This window comes from Chrysochloris asiatica, unplaced genomic scaffold, assembly GCF_000296735.1.
Source record: "Chrysochloris asiatica unplaced genomic scaffold, ChrAsi1.0 scaffold00489, whole genome shotgun sequence".
Lineage (NCBI taxonomy): Eukaryota > Metazoa > Chordata > Mammalia > Afrosoricida > Chrysochloridae > Chrysochloris > Chrysochloris asiatica.
The window spans coordinates 517,459-524,814 of record NW_006409007.1 but is presented as its reverse complement, the minus strand read 5'-3'; positions in this window follow the sequence as shown (position 1 = coordinate 524,814).

Here is a 7,356-nt window from a genome sequence, read left to right as displayed (position 1 = left end):
TTTCTGGATTCCCTTCAAATTCCCCAGCTGTAAACCCTCTAATCCTCCAAACATACCTTTATATTTGTTTCAGAGTTCCAACACTATCTTGTGAGTCCTGTTGGCCCAGTGTTCCATGTTGTTGTTGACTGAGCGCCTCACTACATGTCTACCCTATTCGCCATCTTGAAGGAGCAAGGCCTGGTAGTGTAGTGGTTAGACCTTGCTGCTTCGAAGATCTTGCTGCTTCGAAGATGTCAGAAAGACTCTAAAACCTGCATCCCAGAGTAGAGAGGTTAAAGCAATTGGAAGAAATGAAGAGGTAAAAGAGCTGAATAGAAAATTTCAAAGGGCAGCTTGAGTAGACAAAGTCACTCAATATTGTAATGAAATGATCAAAGACCTGGAGTTAGAAAAATATAAGGGAAGAATATGCTAAGCATTTCTCAAGCTGAGGGAATTAAAGAAAAATTCAAGCTTTGGCTTGCAATTCAAGGATTCTATGGGCAAAATAGTGAAAACATCAAAAGAAGATGGGAAGAGGAGAAAGCCAAGTTGGTTCGATGGGTAGGTTTAGAATCTGGAGTTCTCACAAGTGGTATAGCCCCTGTTCTCTTACTGTGTTGCCCATATTCAGGACACCAACCCCATGCTACGTGGTACCCAAAAGACGTTTTCTTTGCCCACCTGGGAATTAAGGGTACTACCTTTCTCTGGAGATCCACCCAGTGAAGAAGGGGCTGCCTAAGAAAACTCAGAATGAAAACATCTATCAGACTGTTTGGGAACAGTAACCGTGCTGCTCCGTTCCTCCTGGAGAAATGCCCTATTACATCAGGATAGCCTCCCAGCTTGGGCCACTCTTTAAGTCCCTACCCCTTTCAGTCACCCTGGTCCCTTGTGTATACCCACAGCCACATTATTCAGTGGGATAAACTGAGACACGTTGGTGGTATGGGTTTAAGACTTACGCATAACAGATAGTGTGGCAGGAAGAGCAATGCTTTAAAGTAGTTGGCTTGAGAGGGACCATAGACTGCACCCAGTGAAATTGACACTATATAGTCAGAGAGTGGACTATTTGCAACTCAAGTTTTCCTTCTGAGAATTGGGGATAGGAGGAAATGGTGTCCAGTTCAGAGTACCATCAGGGCCCTGCCCCTAATGTTGTTAAGCTTCCCTCAAACACCTTGCTGAAGCCCCACCCCTCCACCCTCCCTACACCCCCTTTTGCCTTCACTACCTGTATCTCACCGGCCATGTGTTCATTCTCAAGGTACGCACACAGTCACTCACTCACATACACAAATCTCGGGAACAAATGGTCCCAGAGACCTTCGGGACCCCTGCCCAGGGTCTCAGCAGGTCTCTGCTCATACTTTGTCCCAAACAAAGCCACCAGCTGCTCCTTTAAGGTTGGTGCTCTGGCTTTGGGCCTTTTTAGCAGGAGCTCTCTCTCTTTATCTCTTTTTAAAGGAAAACAACAGAAAAAAGACAGTGAACAAAAATGACAATGGGGGACCAAAAAATGTCATGTGAGTGAAGAGGTCTGTGGTCTTGGAGACTAGTCTCCTAGCTGAGGGGAGGGGTCCCTCCATCTGGGGCACTGACATCCACAGCAGGACCTGAGCCAGTATGATGCCAAGACTGAATAAAATGTCTTTGTCCCAACCTTACCCTGTGGAAAAAAAGAAGGAGATGGAAAGACTACACAGAGTCACTGTACCCAAAAGAAATGGTCGATGTTCAATGATTTTTAGAGGTAGCATATGATTAAGAGTCAATGATATTGAAGGAAGAAATCCAAGGTGCACTGAAGGTGTTGACAAAGAACAAGCCGCCAGGAACTAATGGAATAAAAATTGAAAAATTTCGACAAAACGATGTGGTACTGAAGATGTTTATTCATCTATGTCAAGAAATTTGATGGGCCATTACCAGCCAATTGATTGTAAGAAACCCATGTGTGCCCATTCAAAAGAGAGGTGACCCAACAGAATGCAGAAATCATCTGACAATATTATTAATATTGAATGCAAGTGGAATTTTGATTGGTGGTGGTGGTCATGTGCTGTGGAGTCGGTTCCCACTCAAAGTGACTCTGTACAGGTTTTCCCAGGCTGTAAATCTTTATGGAAGCAGAAAGCCTGATCTTTCTCCCACAGAACAGCTGGTAGTTCCAAACTGCTGACCTTGAGGTTCGCAGCCCGATTCGTAACCACTACGCTACCAAAGATTAAGATAATTCAAAACTGGCTGCAACTGTACATTGACAAGGAACTGCCAGAGGTCCAAATTGGATTCAGGTGAGGATGTAGAATGAAGGATATCATTGCTGACATCAGGTTTGTCTTGGCTGAAAGCAAAGAATACCATAAAGATGTTTAGCTGTGCTTTATTGACTATGCAAAGGTTTTATATTGTGTAGATAATGACAAGCTATGGGCAACATTGTGGAGAATGAGTATTCTGGAATACATAATTGTGTTCATAAGGAATCTATACATAGACCAAGAGACCGTTGTTCAAATGGAACAAGGGAACACTGAATGGTTTACAATTAGGAAAAGTGAGTTCTCGGGTTGGATTCTTTCACCATATTTATTCAATCTGTATGCTGAGCAAATACTTACAGAAGCTGGATTATAGGAAGAAGAACGTGGCATCAGGATTGAAGGAAGATTTATTAATAGTCTGCGATATGCAAATGATACAGCCTTGCTTGCTGATAGTGAAGAGGACTTGAAACATGTTACTGTTGTGAATTAAAGACCACAGCCTTCGGCATGGGTTGTACCTCAATGTAAAAAACAACAACAACAAAAATCCTCAGCACTGGACCAAAACACAATATCAAAATAAAGATTGAAGTTGTTAAGACTTCATTTTGCTTGGATCAACCATCAAAACGTATGGAAGCAGAGGTCAAGAAATTAAATGATGCCTTGCATTGCATTAGTCTGCTGCACAAGACCTCTTTAAAGTGTTGAAGAGCAAAGATGTTAGGTGTGCCTGATCCAAGCCATGGTATTTTCAATAACCTGATGTTCATGTGAAATTTGGACAATGAATAAAGAAGTTCATAGAATTGATGTATTTAAGTTAGGGCATTGGAGGAGAATATTAAAAAGCTCCATGTTGTTGTTGTTGTCAAGTGCCGTAGAGTCAATTTCAACCCATAGATACCCTGTATAGTATTTCCAAGGAGCAGCTGGTGAGCTTGAACCACCGACCTTGCAGTTCAAACAGCTTTGCAGTCTGGCTCATTAACCCACAGTGCCACACCAGGACTGCCGAAAAAACAAACCAATCTGTGTTGGAAGTATAGCCAGAATGCTTCTTGGAAGCCAGGATGGCCAGACTTTGTCTTTCATATATTGGACATATTAGAAGGGAGCAGTCACTAAAGAAGGACATCATACTTGGAAAAGTGGAGGGTGAGTGAAAAAGAGGAAGATCCCCAATGAGACAGATTAGCACAGTGGCAGCAGGAATGGGTTCGAGTATAACAACTGTTGTGAGGTTGGCACACAAGACCAGGGAGTGTTTTGTATGGTTGTGCATAAGGTTGCTATGAGTCGGTACTGAATTGATGGCATCTGGCAACAAACAACAGCAACAGGATGCAAATTGGTGACTGAATGGGGGTCAATAGAGTCAAAAGCATGTTACCTAATTTGCTGATCTTTTAGCATATAAGAAAATAATGTAATTCTATTTGCAGACTTTATTATACCAAGATCATGATGGTTGATGATCCCACTTTAGGAGGCATGTAGCTTGCATTCTATCCACAGGGTTCCGAACATGGACTTTGTTGTCATGTATATCAGTTTTGTAGCCTTAGCTCTGTTTCTTATTATAATGGTCTTGGATGATTACTCCTGTGAGCTTCAATTTCCTCTTATGTAAAACAGAGACTAACATATCTCTTGTCGTATATAATTGTTTGGAGAATTAAATACAATATTTCATGTAGCTTTTAGCACTGTACCATGTCTGGTACACAGTAATAACTCAGTACATATTAGATATTATTGTTATTTTTTTTACTCATGAGCTTTAAATTCTTTAAAAATTAAATGATGCATGTCAATAGATCTGACTAAAGAACTCTCTCTCCTACTGTCATTGAGTCAATTCCAATTCATAGCAACCCTATATACTGTTTCAGAGGCTGTAAGTCTTTATAGGAGCAAAACACCTCATCTTTCTCCCCAGGAACAACTAGCTGAACTATTTGAACTATTGACTTTACAGTTAGTAGTGCAGTGCTTATACTACAGCACCACCAAGACTTCTTGACTAAAGAACTAAGAAAGGAGATTTTGAGGATCTTCTTGAGTGTCAGAAAGCCTATCCAGGGTTGGTATGGGTCAGAACCAACTTGAAGGCATTTATCAAGCCTAGAAAAAGGAACTCCTGTTGCACAATGTATAAGTGGTTGTCTTCTAAACAAAAGTTTGGGGATTCAAATCCACCAGCTACTCTGCAAAAGAAAGCTATGGCAGTGTGTTTCCATAAAGCTTTACAACTTTGGAGAACCTATTGGGTAGCTCTACCCTGTCCTTTGGAGTCCCAGTGTGGCGCTGTGGGTCAATGCACAAGACTGTAAAGCCATTTGAAATGCAGGGTCGGCAGTTCAAGTTCACCAGCTTGACGGCATTTCACAACAACAACAACCCTATCCTTTAGAGCACTGCTGCTGCTACTGCTTTGTGTCATTGAGTCAGTTGCAGCACATAGTGGCACCGTGTAGGCTTTCTGAGGCTCTAAAGCTTTAATGGAGCAGAAAGTCTCATCTTTCTAATGTGTAGCTATTGGATTCAAACTGCAGATCTTGTGGCTAACAAACTCAATGCTTAATACACTGTGCTACCAAAGCTCCTTCCTTGAATCATATTTGATGTATTTATAAAGCACAGACAAGTCATCAGACTCTTTTAGTCTTCAAAATTTGAGTCATAGATTATTTATGACTATCTTACTGCCGAATTCCATTAATGCATCGATTAGTTTCCTAACTACTCAATTGTACAGTTCACAGAAAAGTATTTCTTATAAAATCCCACTATGTGTAAGTAAATGTGCTTCCCTTCATATGTGTCTATTTAAGTCACTTTTTGTTCCAGAATCCGTATGTCTCACTCTAGGGGGAAAGAGGTAATGGATAACTGGTGGAAAAAAACAAAAACAAAATAAGCTGGAAATTTTAATCTGAAGAAGTGAAAATTGACAGAGAAAACAACACCTGGAAAAATAATTAAGTAATTACCATCTGCATACCTACTATGCCTAAGATTCTGCTAAGTGCTGGAGATAGACAAATACCATAGATATGTGGATACTTCTAGTGATATTGCATGCCTAAAGGTTACTATCATAATAGTATTATTTGAAATAGAATATCATAGAAGTTTTCTATTGCTCTATGCATTTAATGAGAGCATGTATTTTTTTCTATATATGTACCATATTTAAATTTGTGATAGGTGCATATAGCCCATTTCTGATCTAAAGAGCATGAATTGAGCAAGGATACATATGAACTGTAATTAACCTATCACATTAATGGGGAACTTCTTTTCACCTGGCTCTTGTCTTATTTTCAAGGCAAGACCTACTCAGGATGGCCAAAAATTATTTGAACAGTATTACTGCATTTGAATAATAATATACCTTCCCCGATTGATGGCACCTAACAACAACATTACTTCCCAATTAGATTATCTGATAGAACAATACATATCTGAGTGTATAAATTCTTAAGAATTTACTCAAAAACATATTTATATTATTTGACAGTAAATACTTGTTGAGGCAGAAAATTGTGACTAAGTTTTAAGGAAGTTGTACTTCTGTTTGATACTACAACTAATGCAATGGGATTCTTGATACTATAGTATTTATGCCCAATGGAAGAATACATATCTGCAAAGCATGATTATTATCATGTTTATAATCCATATAGATATATCCTGTCTCCTAAAAATCTGTAATTGCCTATCTCACCTTTGAAGATGGATTATTTTTCTTGCACTTACACAAGAGTAATATGGTTTGCATATACCTCCCTTAATGAACCTCAGAGACACAACATGTCTAATTTAGGATGTGGTCTCTTCTAGAAGAGACAGACATAATCTGTTTCAATTTTGTGACTATAGTTTCCATTGAATTCCCAGTGAGGCCTTGCTCTTTTCTGTCTAATTATGGTGAAGGGAAGTGACCCAGTTTTGAAGCAGTAAACATTATTCTCTAGAATGCAGCTTTCATTCTAGAGTTCAAATGTAAAACGGCATCATGATACAGAGATGACTTATCCTGTATCTTCCTCTATCAAAAAATAAAGACAATTCATATCAGATAGAGTCAGATTATTGACATTTGGTCTCATAGGTTATTCTAGCTCTTATTTCTAAGACATTAGAATACAGCGCATGCCTCCTTATGCATGATCACTAAGTGACAACAAACCATAGTACAGTGGCCCATGTCTACAACTGATTACTTTAATGTGTAATACATGTGAAAGATTATAGAACACACTCATTAAGGAGTGCTGGTATGGTGTTATAGGATAAGCACTTGACTGCTAACCACAAGGTCAGTTGTTCAAACCCACCAACCACTCCTCAGAAAACCTGTACAGGATTGCTATGAGTCGGAACAGAGTCAATGGCAAAAAAAAACCCCACAAGTTTAAACTATGTTCTAAATACTCTTTTAAGCATTGTTTCAAACAGAAAAATATATAAAGCAGACCGTTATCCTCAGAGACCTTACAATATAGAATTGTTGTTGCTGATTAAGTGCCACTGAACTGGCTCTGATTCATAGGGAATCCAAGGAGCAGCTGGTGGGTTTGAACCTCTGATATTTTGGTTCAAATTGACCTTGTGATCCAGTGCATTATCCTGTAGTGCTAAACCAGGACTGCACAGTATAGAGTGGTGGTGGTGGTAGTTATGTGCTATGGAGTCAGTTCTGCCTCTTAGTGACCCTGCATAGGGTTTCTGAGGCTGTAAATCTTTATGGGAGCAGAAAGTCTCATCTTTCTCCCATGAAACAGCTGGCAATTTCAAACAGCTGACCTTGAGGTTAGCAGCCTGACTCATAAACACTACACTACCAGAAGTATCTGTTTGGTAAAGCGTCCATTCATGTCCTTACAATATAGAGTTGTTGTTGTTGTTGTTAAGTGCCGTCGAGTCAGTTCCGACCCATAGCGTCCCTGTACAGGGTTTCCGAGGGTGTAAATCCTTATGGGAGTAGAAAGCCTCATATTTCTCCCATGGAGCAGCTGGTAGTTTCGAACCACTGACCTTAAGGTTCGCAGCCCAATTCGTAACCACTACGCTACCAGAGCTACCAGAG